The sequence below is a fragment of the Phoca vitulina genome, unplaced genomic scaffold (assembly GCF_004348235.1).
Source record: "Phoca vitulina isolate PV1807 unplaced genomic scaffold, GSC_HSeal_1.0 scaffold66, whole genome shotgun sequence".
In the NCBI taxonomy this organism is placed as follows: domain Eukaryota; kingdom Metazoa; phylum Chordata; class Mammalia; order Carnivora; family Phocidae; genus Phoca; species Phoca vitulina.
In genome coordinates this window covers 3,410,280-3,430,648 of record NW_022589769.1, presented here as the reverse complement: position 1 = coordinate 3,430,648, position 20,369 = coordinate 3,410,280, and the positions used below count along the sequence as shown (strand labels likewise).

Sequence of the window (20,369 nt, the reverse complement as noted above, 5' to 3'; positions counted from 1 at the left end):
ACCCCCGTGAGAGCCCTTCTCTGCGTGTCTTACCTCCCTGAGCTTGGCCGAGCCCCTGGCCCGTGGTTGGTGCTCCAGAAATAATGTTTGAATGAATGAATGAGGCAATGGGGTTAAGTCTGACCGCAGGGAATCCTCACAGGGAATACTTCAAAGAGTTCATGAGGGAATTCTTTGTCCTATTTCCAGAGGGGAAAGCGGACACTCGGGGAGAGGAGAGGAGGCCATTATCAGGACTCGCTGAACCTGGTCTTCCTTCCCCATGGAAGCAGGACTGCCCCACCTCCCTCCAAATGACCTACTTGGGCTTTGGGGTCACTTCCTACAATCGTGAGCCAAATCACCCAGGGGTAGGGAATCCCTGACCTTAAGCCTCCCTTTCTCCTCTCCCCAGGCTTCCAGGAAGGAGTCTTTGCATCTCTTCTTTGTGAGAAGCACAGAGCACTCCGGTGTGGGGAGGAGCCCTAGAACACTGGGGAGGGTGGGAGGGCAGGAGGATGGGAGGATGGGAGGAAAGGCGGCAGGCGAGCTGGGTCCTGCCATCCAGCTGTCCAAATGGATCTGGCTGGCATGTGGGTGGTGTGGTCCAACTGGTTGGGTGAGTGCGGGGTGTGGGCTGGTGACGGTGCCAGCCAGTGAACTGTGACACCCCTAACCTGGAGATGGAGAGGCACGCTGGGAAGATAGGTGGTGTCCTAGTGTCTCTCCAGCTCCTCAGCACTGACTCTGGTGTGGAATCATCAGCACAAGAGACCAGAGTCTCCCTGGCATCCTTCCTGGAGTCAGGGAAGTGCCAGGCTAAGAGCACTTGAATAGGGCTTCCCAAGAGAGTCTCATGGGGTGGGGGAGGCAAGAAGGAAGCATTCTGGGCTGGAGTGGAGTGGCCTGGAGCATAGAGATGGGCTCAAGATAAGCCGATGAAGGCAGGGGCAGTGAGGAGAGAAGCCTCAGTGGGGGTAGTAAAAGGGTTGAGTGTTTGGAGCCACAAAGACCTTTGAATCTTGGCTCCACCACCTAGTTAATGAGCCTGTGTGAGCCTCGGGTTCCTTGTCTGTAAAATGGGGATCACAGTGCCCACTTCCTCATGGTGGTCTGAGGGTTACATGAGCGAGACTCCTGTAAAGTGCTTAGCACTCCGTACTAGTTCAATAAAATTAGCATAAAGAGGAGTAGCTTAGGGTCGACTACTCAGGACAGTCTTGCTCCCATAACTGTTGCTTTTTCTCCTAGCCAGGTTTTACTTTCCTTGCCTGGGAAACGTAGCAATGGGCCCCACCCTTCTGGACTCTTCCAGTTCCCGTAATCTGTCCTGTCACTTTGGAAAGCTCCTGGGTAATGGCTCCAGCTAACGTGTTAATGGCTGATTGTAGCTAATGGGATAATGGCTTAATGAGGTTCCCCCATCTAAGAATATTTACATATTAATCAGTGACAACATGAGAAGCCAAAGGAACATTCTCTGCAGAGCCCAGGGTGGGGTGGGGGTAAGACAGGAGGAGTTTGGCCCAAGGGGGCTTCCTCGGTGCTCCTACCTCTCCTGGGAGCACTAGTACCCACCCCTGGGTGTATTGGATAGGCGGGCACTCGCACAACTGGCAAGAGGAAAGTGGGGAGACAGTAAAGCTTCGTACAACATTTCCTTGGGGATCCCGTGACATCCTGCATGCCCGTGGCACAAGGACAGGCTCAAAAAGGCTGTGCCAGGAAAAGGTCTGGGGGCTGCGTGTGGGAAGAGGCCCCGAGATTCACTCTCTTCCTCTGAGTCCTTGTTCCTAATTACCTAGATTTATTCTAGAACAAGTTTCCCTGAATTCGGCCCTCTGAGTACCACCTTCAACCTCACTGCCATTTCTGTACCTCTGACCTATGCAATCATTTCGGAGCTTGTTAAACTTTGTCTGGGGGCCAAATTCAGTCCCTGGCTGCTTGGGTAACTAGATTTATTAGGACACAGCCACGCCCACTCATCTAGGATTGGCTTCAGGGCTTCAGAGCTGTGAGCCTGCGACACAGACCCTGTGAGGTCTGGGATCCCAGGGCCGAAAATATTTACCATCTGGCCCTTACCAGGAAAAGTTTGGTGACCCTTGATTTTGCTTCATTTAAAAAAAAAAAAAACAACTTGTATTTTTGACTTAAATAGACTTACTTAAAAATGAAACTTTTGGGGAGCCTGGGCGGCTCAGTCGGTTAAGTGTCTGATTCTTGATTTCGGCTCAGGTCATGATCTCAGGGTCGTGGGATTTGAGCCCTTCATTGGGTTCTGTGCTGAGGTGGAGCCTGCTTAAGATTCTCTCCCTCCCTCTCCCTCTGCACCTATCCTTCCTCCCCCGCTCTCGCTCTCTCTAAAAAAATAAAAAGAAACTTTTATCACTGCTAAAAATTGAAAACCAGACTCCCTACCTGTGAATGGAACGGCACTGGAGAAAATAAATGTAGTGAAAGCAAAAGAATATTTTTCATTTCTACCTAGACGCTCTTACCTAACCAAACTTCTTTTTTTGCTGATGGTTTTTGTTTCGATTTCTTACTGAAGTATAATTGACATACCATAGGCTGTTAGAGATGGATGCCATTTTGCTGCACTATTTGTATACATTGTGAAATGATACCCATGGTAAGTCTAGTTACCATCTGTTGCTGAAGTTATTACAATGTTATTGACTGTGTTCTGTATGTTACATCCGCAAGACTTACTTATTTTATAACTGGAAGTTTGTACCTCTTAATCCCCTTTGCCTGTTTTGCCCCCCACCTTCTCCCTCTTCTAATCAGACTTTTGAGTTGTGACCTGAGCACTCTTTCTTTAGAAGGATAGGATTCTTTCAGTCATTCAACAGCTAATTTTACTGTGCACCTACTATATGCCATGCATTATAATGACTGTTGTGCTTGTGGGCTGGCTTGGTGCCAAGTGCTGTTTTAGGCATTTCGTCTGTGCTCATTAGCCCCACGAAGTGGATACCATCATCCCCTTTATCAGATAGGTAAACTGAGGCACAGAGAGGTTGAGAGATCTGTGAAAGTTACACAACTAGGGAGGTTGTTAGGGGCTGGATTGGGGTTCCCCCCCAAATTCATATGTTGTAATCCTAACCCCCAGTACCTCAGAATGTGACTGTATTTGAAGACAGGCTCTTTAGAAAGCTAGTTAAAGTTAAAAGGAGGTTGTTGGGGTGGATCCTAATCCAATATGACTGGTGTTCTCCTAAGAGGAGATGGAAACACAGACACACACAGAGGGAAGATGATGTCAAGACTCAGGAAAAAGATGGCCATCTACAAGCCAAAGAGAGAGGCCTCAGAAAACACCAACCCTGCTGACACCTTGATCTTGGACTTCCAGCCTCCAGAACCGTGAGGTAGTCAATTTCTGTTGTTTGAGCGACACAATCTGTGGTACTTGGCTATGGCGGCCCGAGCTGACTCACATGGAGGTGCAGAGCCCGGATGTAACCGCCAAGCTCCATCCATAGGTGTTGAAGGCATCCTAACACCCAACTGAGTCTTTCTCCTTGTGGTCGTCAGAGAGACTGAACAGGACTTGGGAAGAGAATAGCATTCTTACTCCATAATTTAATGGTATTAATTCTGTGCCCATGTATTGCCTGAAACCATCTCCCGGACTGCCAGAGTATATGCTTCTTGCTTTGGGGCATGTAAACCTGACCAGTTAGGACCAGCCTGGATCCATGACAGCCCATGGGCCCGCAATGCCCAGCGGTCAGCTCTCTAGACTCTTGCATGACGGCTGAGCATCTTGAGACTCAGGCCAATGCTTGGCTCTACTGATCTGCTTGGAATTTTTTTTTTTTAAGATTTTATTTATTTATTTTAGAGAGGCGGAGGTGGGGAGGGACAAAGGGAGAGGGAGAGAGATACTCTCAAGCCGACTCTGTGCTGAGTCCGGAGTCTGAAACAGGGCTTGATCCCACAACCATGAGATCACAACCTGATTCCAACTCACTGAGTGACCCTGGACAAGCCTCGGGCATCCATTCTAGAATCTTCTGACTCCTTCTCCAAGGATCAGTCACCTTTCCAAGCTTAAAAGACAGCTCTTCAGAGTGTCCTTCCTTTCTTTGGTCCCTCTGACCACTGGTCTTTCTTTACTTCCTTAATAGCAGTTGCCACAACTTATAATTATATGTTTCTTCACTTGTTTATCTCAGGGCTCCCTTGCCAAACTGTACCCTCCACTGGGCCAGGGACCATGTCATTTTCATTCACCTGTGTGTTTTATTCATCTCTCAGCACCTAGCATGGAGCCTGGCCCTTGGGAGGCCCTCAGTAAGCAGTTGTTGGATGAAGAAATAAGGATAGCAATGCTTCTAAACTTTAACGCACCCGTGATTCCCCTGGAGCGTTTATTAAAATGCAGATTCTGATTCCGTATGTGGGTAGGGCCCGAGAGTCTGCATTTTTCAAGGGTTCTCATGAGATGCTGCTGGTCTGTGGATCATGCCTTAAGTAGCAATGTCCTAGGTAAAGTCTGCCCATCCTACCACCCCTTGTCTCCTTTCTCGTTGCTCAACACCCTAGGAGAGGTTCCCAGTGTTTCGGAAGCATGGAATGGGCTATTGAAGCCCAGGAAAGGATTAGTAAAGAAGTATGAGAAATTTTAAGGAGCTCAGAACTAATGAAGCTCCAGAGGCTTAGCTGAGAATGGCACACCGGGCTTTCAGAGGTGTCCAGTGTACATTGGAGGCCTGAACAAAGGTGGTCCCACCTTGGGTCTCTCCCAGCAAGGTGATAGGCTGTTTCAGGGCTGGACAAATTAACCCCTACCTCACCAGGTTGTCTCCCTTCTCAATGCAAAGCTCACCATGCCCAACCACCAGCTTAATACACCTGGCCTGGCCAATCCAGAGGTGGGTGCTCTCCATTGCCGTGGTGACAATATCTGGTCTCCACCCCACCCATGGACACACCCAAAGCCCTCTCTGGATACAGAAAGGTACAGCTGCAAGACGAGGTAGTTCAGGTGAACTGATGGTGCTCCCCAGGGGTTCACATCCACCCTAGGAAGGTAAGGTGGCCCTCCACCAGCCAAGATGTCAACTCACCACATGCCTGGTGTTAAATTGGATGCTCGGTGACTATGACCATGTTTGGTTGAAGGACTACTACAATGTTTCTCAAAATGTGGTCCACACACCACTGGTCTCAGAGTCACTTTGCAGTTGGGGAGTGTGGAAAGAGCTTGCAAAATATGCAGACACACTTCACCCCAGACCTCCTGTTCCAGTGCCTTTGGAAGTGGGGCCCAGGAATCTTCATGGTTCATAGGCTTCCCGGATGATTCATATGTGCTTTTGCCTTTCAGAGTCTCTGGGTTCATCTTTTGCCTCCTCCTCAGTCTGTGTACACAGTTTTTATTTCCTTTTGTGTCAGCTCTATTGTTGCATCTTTGATCATAAGCCCATAAGCTGCCTCAAACCCCTTTGGAAGCCAGAGAGTAGAGCAAATACACCAGGCTTTATAGATAACTAGGTGTCCTAGGAACCACCCTGCCCCTTTGATGCTCCTCTTGCCAGTGAACCCGCCATCAAAGTGCAGCCCACATAGAAGCTACCTTGTGAACCCTTTCTTATTATGCATCAAGCCAACTGGTCCCCTGAGGCCAGCCCATCTTTGCAGCCCATATCTGCACCAGCAAATACTCCAATGGACCAAACCGTGTCCTGCACACTCAGAGGTTTCATCTGAGCCCCAGACTCTTCAGGCTTCTCTATGATGTTATTTTCCTTACACATTTCCCTGGAGGGACGTCTGAGTCCCCTTTGGGTTATTCTCCCAAACACAGTGCCATTTTAAAGTGTGAGTGCAATCTTGCATTCCATGTTGCTATTATTTCTCACCTCGTAATTTGTCTGCCTGAGTCCATGCTGGCCCCCTCCCCTTAACCTCCACACAGCAGTCAGGCAGACCATGTCACTGCTTTTCCTTGTTTTCAAATGTTTCATGCAACTGTATTGAAGAAAAATAGCTCATTTGCTAGCAGAGCAATTGGTTGATCATTCCCCACTGGGAACTTGCATCATTGATTCGGTACTGTATTAAATAGCGTATTGGAAGATAGCTTAACTAACAGTATCAAGCCTCCTCTAACCATTTAAATGAAAATTTCAAAATATTTTGAGACCCTACAAAGGGTGTTTGATTTCTAATTTTCATTCTCTGTGCAGCAAGAACAGGTGTTGCCTTTACGGACATGCATAAAATACTTCACTGTTCTGCGCACGCTATAAATTCAATACTAATTCTTGAGCCACATCAGATTATGACCACAAAGTATATCATGTAACCTCAAATCTCCAACACAGAAGGCTTAAAGAGGAGTGGGCACCACTAGAATAACTGCTTCCTTTGATGTGACAAATGAGCATCCATCTCCCTCCCACAGAGCACGGAGGACGGGACCCTCAACCTCTCTCCACTGCTGCTGGAATGAAGCCCCCAGTCCTACCTTAGCCCCACCGCCTTCCATAACCTCAATCTCGATTCCCCCTTTCTAGCCACGCTGGCTTCTTTCAGATCCTCCTACCCAACCACAGTGCCTTTGAACTTGCTGCTTCCTCCACCTGGGGCCCTCTCCCTTCCCTTTTGCCAAGCCAACTCCTAGGTCTCTTCAGATCTCAGGTCTAAGGGCTGGCACCACTTCCTCAAGGAAGCCCTCCATGATATCTCTGCCTGGGTCAGATCCGCTTCCTGCAGGCTCTCAGAGCACTGTCTACCTCTTCCTTCATAGCAGGCTTGTCACGCCAACATGTTCACATTTAGTTGAGTGATTACTTAGTTCATTAACTCAGTATAGTTAGGGTGACTGTGCACCCCAGTTTCCCTGGGACAGTTTTGATCAATTTATTATTATTGTCCCACTGCGATTATTAATAGCACCCCTTCACTCTCAAAAGTGTCTTACTTGGGATGATATGTTATATGGCCATCCCCGTGGTAACCACCCCAACAGGCTATAAGCTCCATAAGGACCAGAGCTTTGCTTGTTTCTGCTCATTGTGCTTCCGGCACCTGGCTCTAGAGAACCAGGCAGATCCTGCATGGCTATTTGTGACCTACCCTTGAAAGTGATATGGAATTGCTTCTACCATATTCTATTGGTCGACTGGATGCCAGTCAGTGAGCTCAAGCTCTCAATGGGGCTGAGTGTCAGAGAATTTGCAGACACATTTTAAAACTACCACCTATCCCCAAGGATTGGAATTTTATTAATTTATTCATGAAATATTTATTGATTCCAGTGCCTCTTGTCACATAGTTTGGGCATGGCACAAGAGTTCCTACTGAGAGGCAGGTCCTCCCAGCCACATGCCTGTCTTGGGGTTGTGGCTGCTTGGAGAAAGGGGGATTTTTTGCCTTTGTTTTTCCTTTGCATAAAGGTGACATCTTTGTGCCAAGTTATCTGCACCAACCAACAGGATGCTTTTTTCTAAATCATTGGTTTGGAAGAGGCGACTTTTTCAAATTTTCATAAAGGCGCTGTGAAGACCAACAGAAACCCTGATTTATCCTCCACTGTGTGTCAGACGATGGCAAAAAAGCCTTGAGCAAAATAGATATGGCCTCTGCTCTTAAGGAGCTTGCGTTCTATTAGGGAATGAAGACAATGAGTGCGAATGTCCATAAACAAAAGTGTAAAAAATATAATCACAGATTGTAAACAGTGTTATGGGGGAAAAGCCTCTCTGCTGAGCACCTACTCTGTGTTGGTTGCTGGAGGCAGAGGCCAGAGTCTGGAGGTGTAGGCTGCCTACCCAGGGCCACCAGTGCTCAGGGGATGTCCTGCAGGGGAGGAACTAACAAGAGCAAATAGAAACGGGCTGTGTCCACAAATTTTGAATCCCACATACGGAGGGAATTCCCAAGCTGTTCAGGTGTAAGGACTTCAAGTTCGAGAGTCTCAAAGGCCCAGAATGGTTCACATATCTTCCTGCCTGGAAGCAGAGGAATGGATAAGAATTTCTAGGCCTCCTCCCTCCTGAGTTGTTATTCTTTGAATTTGGGACTACGGCACCATGGGTGGGGTGTGTGTGTGTGTGTGTGTGTGTGTGTGTGTGTGTGTCTTCCCCTGGAAACAGAAGACATCCTTACTTCCCCATACCCAAAGTTCATAAGGATTTGGGGAGTCTTGCCTGAGTCCTGAGACTGGGGTTGCCTGGTGGGGCCAGGGGGCACTCAGCTTAGGGGATGTTTCCATGGGCTTACAGCCTAAGTGACAACCCCCCCCAACACACACACACACACATACACACACACACAAAGATATCCATGAATCTTAGGAAGAAATACAAAATAAAACCCGTATCGTGTCAAGCAGGGTAATGAAGAGAATGGATCAGTATTGGTTAGAAAGTTCCATGAGACCAAGGGTTCTTTGACCTGCTTGTTCAATGCTGTATTCCCAGGGCCTCAAGCGGTGTCTGGCACATGGGACATTCACACCTTGTGTATACTTTAAGTGAATGATTGGGAAAATATTATTTCCGTGAGCCATTGTTTGTCAGGAAGGAGAGAAGGAAAGGTTTTTGTGTTTTTTTAAAAAATATTTAGAAAAGCACCAAGGGTGCTCTTGTAGCCTGAAAGAATAATATTTATGACCATGCCTAAGATCCTAGGAAAACAGAGTACACCCTGGGACGTTATTAATAGCAGGGGCTTTTTTCTTCTCCTTTGCCTTTTCAGTGTTAAACTGGACTCCCGTCTTTGCAGAAGATGGGCCAGGAAAGCGGGCCTCTCCCCGCCTTGCTATGCAGGGAGACACCAGAGGGCTTTCTTTTGTGACTTGCCAAGAACATCCCACGGGCCTACCTGGGCTCCAGATGTTTGGGTGGTAATGATGCTGGCGGTGGAGAGCAAACCACCCCTCCACTTCCTGTTACTCTTTCTGACTGTAGTTTGGGGAAATTCAAATGTGGGAGGGCTCCCAAGCTCTGGCCTCAGGTGCCAAACCTCCTGATGAAAACTGGGGCCTCCGGTCAAGCAGCCAGATGTTTTGGGGCTGAGGGCCAGACATTTCCATCATGGGGAAAACCCAGACCCAACCCCCATAGGTTTGTTCTGCTCGTTGTACATTTGCATTCATTACACAGGTGGTGTCTTTAAAAGACATGAAAGCCCATTGTGACGCGGCTATGGGCCGTTATCTCCAGGGGTTTGGAAATTCTGCGACCTCCAACTTCGGTGATAGTCAAATCTCTCTGTCAGAAGTCAAACGGACAATATTTGTACTGTGAATCCCTCTTAGACTTGTCGGATGTTTTATGACGGGGAAGAGCGATGAGATCCAGAGCGCCGAGCTGTAATTGGAGGACACGGGGTCTTGTTTCTCTGCTGGAAACCATTGTCTCCATCCCGCCCCCACCCGGTCTGTGGAGGTGGGCGACAAGGAGGAAATGGTCTCTCAAGAGAGTGTCGTTCTCAGATCCCACTCCAGGAATTCTTCTTTGGCTCTCCATAGAACAGGCACCGGGGGCTTTCCCAGCTGTCTCTCTTATGGCAAGATGGGCAGCCTGCTGAGCCATGCCTAGAAGTGCTGATGGCAGGGCATCTGGTCAGCGGTGGTGGTGGTGGTGGGGTTGACCCAACAGTAGTTGCCTATAACCTGCATACTTGGAATTTTTCCTGGGTCTGAGGATTTTCCTCGTCTGAAGATCCTGTTTCACATCTGGAAGAGGAGTCAAGAGAAAATGTCACTTGTGAGCTCTCTGGACGTGCTTACTGCATTCCTACCTCCAGAGGCATGTAGAGCTGTCAGCCAAGGTCAAAGATAGAGTTGGACCCTGAGAGATAAAGTGATTTGCCAGGATAATGTGGCCAGTGGGAGATTTTTTTTGCTGCTTGGCTTCGTGACTTGCTTTGCCCATGAAATGTGAGCGTGCAGATGGTTTTAATAGCCAGCATGTGCTTCGTTCCCTTATCTTCCCACCTCCCTGAGACCAGCACTGGTCCCTATAGAAGCTGCTCCATCAGCTGCAGCCTGAAGTAAAAACAATATAGACACGTGGTCACAGTCATCCTGTAACGGACATATAATATAATCAAGATATAGCAATACCTGTGTTGCAAGCCAGAGATCGTGGGATCATTTGTTACTGTGGCATCACCCAGCCTATCCTGACCAATACAAAGATTACAACTAGAACCCATCCCTCCAAATCCGAGGCAGTGGATATTAAGTCTTTTCTTAGTGTGTTAGTTATCTATCCCAGCATGACGAATTACCCCAAAACGTAGGAGCCTAAAGCCACACACGTGTATTAACTCACAGTCTCTGTGGGTCAGGGATCTGGGCATGGCTTAACTGGGTTCTTCGTTCTGGTGGCCCTCTCTAACATGGTCTGTGCTTCAGTCACAGTTCTTCTAACCTACTCATGGAAGTGACATCCATCATGTTTGTCTTATTGTATTTGTGAAAAGCCAGTTGTGTGTCTTGCCCACTCTCCAGGGGAGGGGATTATGCAAGGGTGTGAGCTCTGGGAGGCAAGATCACATGGTCCATCAGTTTGTTTTCAAAGGAAATACTTATATTCATTGGAAGTTAGAGAACCCCCTGCCACCTGTCAAGATTAAATGGGCCCACCAACCAAAAGCAGGTTTCGATGGTCAGATCACATTTATAGTTGATCCGTTCCCAACCTAACTTTGTGGATTTAGGTGTTTTCTTCTGGGTCTCGATCCTTCTTGACAAAAGCCCGCATGTTCTTCTCCATTAGCTATCCTGCTGCAACCCCTTGTCATTCCTTGTAAGAACAGAAAAGAGTCAGCAGAAGCAGGTTATAAGCAACTGGCAGAAGCTTAAAACATGCCAGCCAGAAAGGACACACAAGAGATGATAGAGTTCTCAACGACCTTCTCTTCTCCACCCCGACCCCCACCCCCAGCCTTTCATCACCCAGTTACTGCTATGAAACGACCAACCATGATGCCTCAGTGCACACAACAGTAACATGCATTCCTCGTTCTTCACGTGTCTGCAGCTTGGCTGTAGCAGCTCTGCGTCCCAGATGGAAGTTCTGCAGGTCACCGAGGGTAGCTGTGCTCCCCAGGTCTTTCATTTTTCTGGGAACAGTGGGCTCCTGGAGGTATATTCTGCTTATGGAAATGGCGAGAGCACAAGAGGGCAAGCCCTACTGCCCAAACACATTCCCAGCCTTTGCGTGTGTGTCTTGTCTGCTAATATCCCATTGGCCAAAGCCTGTCAATGGTCTAGCTCAAGGTCAAGGGGGAATGCATGCTCTGCTGGCCATTAGGCTGGGCTGTGGATGTACTCTATTGGGGGAAAAGATTTGGGACCCAGAACTCAATTGAGCACACTCTTATTCCCCTACCCCCCTCCCTGCATCACATTGAGGTTTCAAGCTTATTATGGAAACACAAGTGGGTAAAGGCAGGTTTCTGCCTCAAGTCTTACTGGAGAGATAGGACTGTATTTAAAGAAACCAAACAAGGTGGTACAGGCAGCAGGTGAATGTCAGGGGAGCTGGGGCTCTGGAGTGGCTCTGGGAACAATAGAGAGGAGCGATGGATCCATTCCTTTCTCTGGATCCTGGAGAGGCTCTTTGGTGTCTGGCCAGGTTCTTCCCAGGGTGAGGCACGCCCCACCAGCAGGCACAGGGCAGGTGGTTTAGGTGATAACGATATGGGGAGGAGGCACTGCCTAGCTTTGAATCACAGATTGAGAGCCAGTTTCCCTTTCCTGGTGATCTTGCAATGATTCTGATGACAAGGGGAGTCTCCTTCTGTGCTAGGGGGTCCTTAACACCTCCCAGGCTGACTGATAGATCCCGAACCTCAGGTTCACGGACTCTTTCAGGCAACAGGATCTGGCTAGAGTATACTGTTTTGTTGTTGTTGTTGTTGTTATTATTTTGGGTAGTGTTTGTATCTGTTAAGTTTGTCCTCTCTCTTTGGTGAATGGCACTGGTTTCCTGTTTCCTGTGATGCTATAGGGCTTCCTCTTGAAATAAATATAGTTAAATAAACAGAGTTGATTTAAAGGAAAAAAATTAAGTGAATGCTAGTTCACGTGGCGTGTTGATAGGGCAGGAATGATGGCTTGACCGTGGTCAGCGTTTGGTAAATAGCGACGTGGTGGGAACAGAAGAGTGGGGCTTGCTGCCGTCGGTCTGGGTTCAAATCCACCCTCCACGTGTCTCATGGGGCCCTTGAGCAGTAGCTTCTCTGACCTTCAGTTTCTTCATGGATGAAATGAAGGCAACTTCTTTTGCAGGGCTGTTGTGTTATATCGAAGGTGATGTTTGCAAAGTGATGGGACACAGTAGACACTCCACAAAGGGCAGAAACCCACCTGTTCCAGCCCCTGCCCCAGGCTGTCCATTCTGGGAGAGCCTTCTGAGTGCCCTCTGTCCTCCCACTGGCTGTGGGACAGCAGGTGCCACTGTCCCTGCTGCTGGTGGGGGGGGGGACCCACCTGGCTCTCTTCTGCAGCAGCCAGACCCCACCCTCCTTCCCTTTTAAAGGCAGAGTCTCAGTTCAAATGAACATCTTCCTGCCCCTGCTCCAGCCCGACAGAAAATCCCCTGCTTGGGGGATGGTGGTCTTGAGCAGCCATTAAATTCCAGAATTCAAAGAGAGATAACAGATCAGCCACTGGAGCAGCTGGGGAACCTCAGGATCTTGGGGGGGGTGGCCCTTTAGAGGGGGTCCCAAATATCATAAGGATCTCTACTTTCCACCCAGGGAGGCTTTCCCCTTGCAGAGCTCCCCAGCAGGACTGAAAAAAGGCATGGGACAATTTATTTTTTATTTATTTATTTTTAAAGATTTTACTTATTTGTCAGAGAGAGAGAGAGAGCGCACAAGCAGGGGGAGCCGAAGGCAGAGGGAGAAGCAGGCTCCCCACTGAGCAAGGAGCCTTTTGTGGGGATTGATCCCAGGACCCTGGGATCATCACCTGAGCGGAAGGCAGATGCTTAACTGACTGAGCTGCCCAGGTGTCCTGCATCAGACAATTTAAACATGGCATTCTGGCCCCACCAGCTAGTGCACAATAAATTAGTATTTCCTAAAAGTGTTTCTAATTCTCTCTTCCGTAGCACAGTCTCCTGCCTTGTATTTTGGGGTGTATGCCAATAGCATTAACCTGTTAAATTACAGGCTTAAACTATACTTTCCCCCGCCGTGGCCCTGTTTTGGAATTTCTTCAATTTTTCCACATACTAACTGCTCCCCCCACTCCACAGATGAGGCTTGGGTCCCTCTGGCCTCCTCCCCCATCCCCCCAAGAACCTCCAGAGCACACGAGTCCTCTCAGTTTCCAGGTGGGGAAACTGAGGCGGGAAACGGGAAGGACAGGAGCAAGAAGTTGAAGAACAGCGCCAGAGAAGGGTTTCTAAAGCAGGGAGTCGGATTCCAGAACCCTCGTTCTTAACCCTTACGGGAAGGAGGGGAAGAGGAGAAAGGGGGAGCCGAGGGACAGGGGAGGGGAGGGAGTGGAAACCTGTCAGGGAGAGCGCGGGGGAGAGACTCCTGGCTCGAAGGAGCGGCGCTTTTCTCCCTTTTCCCCCGACCCAGGGACAGACTCCGCCCCAAACTTGGCCGGGGGAGCGCGGGGAGGCGGCCGGGGAGCCGGGGGCGCTCCCGGGGCTGTGGCCTTTCCCGCCAGCGTCCCCCTCCCGCCTGCCGCTGTCCCTCCCACTCCGCTTTCCCGGCCCCTGACATCACGGCCCGGGAGGCGGGATCCGGGAAGGAGGGGACGCGGGGAGGAGGCTCCGCGCCACCGCGAGGGAGGAGGGAGGGCGCGCAGTCCCAGCCCAGAGCTTCAAAACAGCCCGGCGGCCTCGCCTCGCGCCCCAGCCCGTCCGTCCGTCCAGCCGCCAGCGCCCGGTGAGTGGGGCTCGCCCTCCCCGGGAGGCGCGCGCGGGGCGCGGGACCACGTCGCGGGGCTGCGGGCAGCATGCGCCCGGGGAGCGGGCCGCGAGCCCCCGCACCCACGGGACCGAGGGGGGTCCCCGCCTTGGGTGGGGCGAGCAGGGAGGGGCCGAGGCCCATCCGTACCGAAATCCCACTGGTCCTCAGCCAGACGACCAGGGCGCGGACTCCCCCCCCACCCCACTGCGCCGAGTTCACCCCGGACCCCGAATTCCACCTCCCCACCCCCGGACTGCTTCCTGCGCCTTTTGCGCCGAGGCGGGCGGGAAAAGTTTGGGGAGGAGTCAGGGCGGCTCCCCTCGCCCTGGCCAACTGCGCTCCCGGGGCTGTCGGAGTCCAGGGCCGTCCCGTGTCGCAGGAAGGTCTCGGGCGCCTCGGCGCACCGTGCCCCGCCTCACCGAGCGGGCGGGACGGGCTGCGCCCAGGCCGGGGTCGTTGGGTCCCCTCCTCGGCCCCGGCGGCGGCTCCGTTGCGCCCCCCAGCGACGAGGAGCAACTTCCTTAGGTCTGGAGCGGTGGGGGAGCCTGGAGGCGCCGCTGGGATGAGGCTTCTCGCTCCCCACTCTGGTTGGGGTGGGGGGCTTTGAGGACCCCACCCGTGGATTCCAGAGAAAGGGGAGGCCAGAGCTCGTGTATAGAGGGACTATACACTCTCCAAATCCAGGGTCCTAAACACACTCAAAGGAGGCCCTAACTTGGGGCTGACAGGGGGACATTATGACCAGGGGCCAGTCGAGGGTACCTGGATAGGAGGGACACCCTGCAGGGCAAAGCCCTCCGTCCAGGCCACAGAACCCAAAACCTTATTTTGGAACAAGGCAGACAGCCCAGTTTCAGGTTTGGGAAAAGGCGCACTGCCTCCTCCCAGGCTCCAAAGATGTGCATGTGGGGTGGGGTGGGGTCAGGGGGTGATCTTTTACCTTGGCTGTGTACCAGGTGGAGAGACCAGCCTGAAAAGTGATGGGGTGAGGAAGGGTGAGGGGCTTGAGAAACCTGCAGCCCAAATCCTGTATGATCCTGCCAATGCTACCTAGGAGGGGCAAATTCATAGGGACAGAAGCAGAAAGTACAGGTTACCAGGGACTGGGGCAGGGGGTGGGCAGTTACTGCTTACTGGGTCTGGAGTTTTTGTTGGGGAGGGCGAAAACATTTGGGGTATAGATAGTGATGATGGTTACATGACATTTTGGATGTATTTAATGTATGTGAAATCTACAATTATAGGTGGTTAAATGATGGATAGTAGGTTATGTATATTTTACCACAATTAAAAAAAAAAAAGGCTCCAGCCCCTTCTCTGCTTCCATCTGAATTAGTAAGGAATCTCAGAGGCTGCTGACTGCTGCAGGTCACCTGTCCCCAGAATGTGGCCTCACTATAAGAAAGTGTAAGGAGGCTGAGGAGGGGACAGGAGTTCGGGTTTCCCCAGGAGTCTGGAAGGGACCAGGATGAGAACCAAAGCTCATGGAACATTTGCAGGGCGCCTGACAGTGTGCATTGCGCCCACTCTCTCCCCTTCTGGAAGCCTCACACAGCTGCTTCCATCCCCGCTCCCAGGTGGCAGGTGGGGAGAGGCAGGCCAGAGACATTCAGTTTCTCAAGCTCACTGAGCCAGTAAGTGCCAAGAGCCAGACTTTGAATCCCCATCAGCCTCCCCCCCCCCTGCCCCCCCGCAAGGCTTCCCATATCCACCTGGAAATGCCCTGGTGGGTTTCCTGGAATTCGGGAGAGACCCTCCTGGAGAAACCAGGGCCCAGATGCCCACGGGGGCCTTGGCAGATGCCAAGCCCACAGCCGAGGGAGGGGCATGGGGGTGGCAGGAAGGTGCTGAACCTGTTTTCCCACTGAGGGACTTGGGATCTGCCGCCTCCACCCCTGCCAGGAATTGGGGAGTGGGAGTGAGAGTCCGAGAGCAGGCCACATAGCCTGGAGCCTCCTCTGTCCCCAAAGTGGGGAAACTGAGATTCACCTAAGACCTGGGGACAGGTGTTTGTGGTGGAAGGCATGGAGGTGGCCAGCCTGGTGGCCAGGCTTTGGGGCGGCCACTGGACCGCCCCACCCAGGGGAGAGGTGGCACCGTGTCTGGCTGGCGTGGCCCCGGGTGCATGGCACAGCTCAGGAGAGGCAAGCAGGGCTCCCCAGTGTGTAACTGTACATACCGGGCATGTCCGCTCGGTCACCCCGCCCCGCACACACGGGTATTTTATAAGGCCCTTTCTTCTGGAGTGGAAGCGAAAGTTTCACCTAGGTTTCCTTTCTCTGCCTCTCATGTAATATTCCAGGCAGGAGCTAAAACCGCGTGCGTGTGCGTACAGACTCTCCATTTTACGGCAACAGGTGATTCATCAGTTGACTCCACTGGCCAATTTCTCATCCCCGGGGGACTCTCTTGTCCCTCTCTGCCGCCTTCGGGGTGGATGGGGAGCCCAGCAGAGGCCAGCCCTTTGTCATAGTAGGCTCAGCCGGACACAACCAGGGAGGGAAGGCTGTTGAGACAAAAATATATAAATGCCTTTCCAGGCCAGATGGGATGGCATTGGATTGCTGGCTGGTTGGCGTGTTTGTTTGGGAGGAAGAGTCCAGCCACCGTCCTTGGGCAGATAGTGTGTGTGTGTGTGTGTGTGTGTGTGTGTGTGTGTGTTGCAATTTGTAGCTGCTGCCCGGCTCCGTGGACAGGTGGGGCCTCTGCACAGGCCATGGAGGCCCGAGTCTTGGAGGTTGGCTTCAGCTTGTCCAGGGAAGGAATAGGGGTTGGGGTGGGCGTGGCAGGAAGAGGAGGCTCCCCTGCTTGCCCCAGGAGGGATGGAGTCTGGCTTTGTGCAGGAGTTACCTAAAGAGGGCAGAGAGTGGACTCCTCTTCAGATGCATCTGGCTTTCGTTAGGGACAGGCCAAGGGGGTGTCTAAAAATATCGGAGACAGAGCTGCCACCCAGCGAGAGAGTGCTGGGCTAGTAACCCGATACCCAGGGTGGGGGCTGGGGGGGTGTCTCTGACGCAGAAGAACCAGCGAAGCTCTGTTCCAGTCACTTGGGCTCTTCCAGGCAGCCAGACCTTGGGTGAAGGCCTGGGGTGAGGCCTGGGGGTGAGAGCTCTCTGCATTCAGGGCAGCCGTGGCCCAAGATCGGGGAATTTCAAGGGCATGAGAACCTTAGAAAGTCCCAGTGTGACAATGAGGGACACGCGGCAGGGGGGGCGGGGTTTAACTCACCCAACATCACCCAGCAGGTTGGCAGCAGAACCAGGACTAGATCTGGATCTAGGGACTCACTGCCCAGGAGCCCAGTGGCTTAGGAGTGGTCATTGGGGTTCCAGGCCAGGTCCCCAGGGTCAGGGTCCCCTTAGGGCATGTCATCCATCTAGGATGCTGGGTTTCCACGCTTACGTACTGATGGGAGCAAGGTGGGCAGGAAGCCGTGCTTAGGCATGGGTCACTCCCACTTGGCACTGGGTCACTGTTAGGCACAGCTGTCGGACTCTGGGGACGTTGGCCCATCCTGGGGCAGGATGTAGGGAAGAGGGGGGCTGGAGGAGAATCGGCTAAATGAGCCCCTCCCTCCTTCCCATCTGAAGACACTGTTGGTTTTGTTCACGTGGGTATCTCCACTGCCTGAGTAGCCATTAACCAGAATAATTGAATTCCTTCAGCCCTCACCGTCCTTGGGAAGCAGGGCTTCTGTTGATCTAAAAGGGAACTGAGGGTGAAGAGATTGCCCGCACTCCTGCCCTCTGTGGACAGGTTGGATGACCTCAGCTTCTAGAAGCTACCTAGCATTCCTACGTCTAGAGCTGGAGGAAGGGTCCCGCAGGGTGACGTTCAGCATCACGATGATCTTGAGAAATATAAGTGTGAATTAACTAGCTATGGCCCAGAATGGAGGGATGGACAAATTAAGTCCTTCAGTGCAGACTGCTTCCCCATAGAGAAGGCACTTTGAAGATTTCTTGTTCTGACACTTCTGATCACCAGCTTATCTGGCAACCGGCCTTTCCTTAATAATAAAAAAAAATTAATTAAAAAAATTTGCAGTGAATAAATACGACCCAAAGTCATCTCATCAATCTTGTTTTCATGAATGCGTCCCACATTGGGTTGTCATTGGTAGCACGCAAGATAATTTTAAAAGTTTCTGCAGCTGAACATAAAACAGGAAAGAGTAATTAATGTCTTTTTCTCAGTTGGTATTTCAAAAAAACATAAACTGCACCCATACCCATAATTTCACGGATACTATTGGGTAGAGTGAAACTAAAGTGTATGCTTTCAACTTTAAAAGTTTTTTTTTTTTTTTTTTTTTTTTTTAAGTACGCTTCACGCCCAGCTTGGAGCCCAGCAAGGGGCTAGAACTCACAACCCTGAGATCAAGACCTGGGCTGAGATCAAGAGTCGGACGCCCAACCGACTGAGCCACCCAGGCGCCCCAACTTTAAAGCACTTTTTTAAAGAATTGAGGGATTTTGTGAGTAAGCACAGGTGACCCGGAACAAAAATCTTAGGCCTGGAGTGACTGACATTTGGGAGTTGGCATAACCGGAACTTATGGGATGGACACAGTTCACACTTTTGACAACATGAGGGATCCGGAGCATCTGTGAGCTCCCCACCCAAGCTCCTCTTCTGCAAAGAGCCCCTGTGTTCATCTTAAGACCGAGTAGCCACTCAGCTTCCCGGGGAGTCTCACCATCTTTAGTGAGGGTCAGTGTGCTGCTGGGATGACCTTGGACGTCATTCTGTGGATTGGAGGAGTTGGTATATAGATGTAGACAGAAGTGGCTTGCTTGAACCCAGGGAAGGCTGAGGGAGAGGCTAGCTAGCCTGCTTTCCTCTTGGTGGGTGTTATTTAGCAGCTCTGTGCAGTGAGCTGCTACAGGCAGAGGGGGATCTCCCTCTCCTCAAAGGAGGCTGCTGTCTGGTGAGGGGATGATGAGTCCAGGACACGCGCGCACCAGCGCCAGGACCGCGGTCGAGAGATGTGGTTTCAGGGAAGCCCATGGTCGTGCGGCCGGCGAGGCTTTCCTGAAGCCCCTAGGACCGGAGATGGGCTGGGAAGAGTCCCTAGGACTTGCCCAAGCAGTGATGGTTGTGGGTGTGCAGCCGGGAACGGAGGAAGAGAACAGATTCATGAACTACCTCCATACCCGAAGTTCAAGAATAGGCAAATGGTGTTCCTGAATTCGGCAAGCTGCTCGGGTTCTGCAGGTTTGGGGGCAGGGAGCTTTAGGAGCTGGGTGGCCTGCTGGAGGCTCTGTGGACAGAGGGGCGGGGTGGGGGCTGGGCGGTCACCCGGGGCCGGAGTAATGGGGACTTAGCTTGGGAGGTGCCCTCCAGCCCCCACGGAGCACCCCCTTGGAGCATCCCACTGTGGATGCCTCGTGGGTGTGATGGGTTTCCTGTCCGGGTGCTGTGAACGGCAGAGGGGGCAACAGTGATACAGTGGCCTCGGCAGGACCATGATGAGAACCCCAGCCAGGTGTCCAGGACTCCGTGGGGGATGGGAGCCTGGAGCTTTGAAGAGCATTCAGAGACACACAAGGACCCAGGTGTGGAACTGTGTTTTAGGTTGGAATTTGAGGGTAGTAGAAAATGACTTCGATTCTGCCAGTGTTGTCAGGAGCAAGAATAATAATTAGCATTGCTATTATTATAGCATTTGTAGGGCACAGAGCAGTTTCCTGGGTTGCGGGCTTTATATCCTTTATCTCGTTTAAAATGAACAACCACCCTATGAGGTAGGGACTATTATTATTCCCGTTTATAGATGGAAGAGCAGAGCCTTAGAATTTTTGCTTAAAACCACCCAGTGGCTGTGTTTGGGTTTGAATCCAAGCCTCATGGACCCCAGAGACCCTACTGCATTTGATGTATCCCCGTCACGTCCCTCATTGTAAAAACAGACTTCTGCGTCCTCTTCTTGAAATCATCCCTGCCCTCTGAGCCAGGAAACTTCCTTTGTTAGAGATATTCTGGTGGGTGTCTGGGAGGCGAGCATTATTCCTCCAAAGTCAGCTGTCTTGGCCCCGAGGGTCCCGGGCATGAGCTTCCCACCCCCCCAGCCTGTCTCATGGAGGACAGGCCCCTGCTTGAGGGAGGCAAGGGCAGGTGGATGCAGGGATCCCCACCTGTTGAGTTCACCAGGGCACCTCCTGCGTCCGGCGTGGAGCTAAGTGCGCAGTAGGTACCCGGTGAATCCCGGGCCCATGAGAGAGGGAGGCACCTGGCGTCCTGGGCTCTGCTTTTCAGCTGGCCCCGGGGGAGGAGTCCCAGAAGGAGGCCCCCGGCGGGTGGGCGAGGAGCCAGCTTCAGGTTGCAGGGGGTGAGAACGGAGGGGAGAGATTTGGGAGAGTGTGCGAGATAACTGGGGACGGGCAGCTGCCCCCTTCCCCTCCTGCAGCTGACTCTGTCTGGAGCCGGGTCAGGCCCGGGGGTCACGGTCAGCATCCATTTATATCAGTGGGACGCGG

The 20,369-nt window shown here is 51.7% G+C and overlaps 1 protein-coding gene across 2 annotated transcripts in view; it reads left to right on the top strand.

The window, feature by feature from the left end:
• Positions 1-20,369, top strand: part of EMP2 (epithelial membrane protein 2) — a 76,257-nt gene that overhangs the window by 31,906 nt on the left and 23,982 nt on the right. Inside the window, exon 1 of one of the 2 annotated variants that reach the window (XM_032392239.1) lies at positions 13,755-13,866. The exons of the other annotated variant lie outside the window; for it this stretch is intronic. The gene's annotated coding sequence lies outside the window, so the exon portion shown is untranslated. Of the gene's footprint in view, positions 1-13,754; positions 13,867-20,369 lie in introns of those variants that run through there. 2 annotated transcript variants of the gene reach the window in all.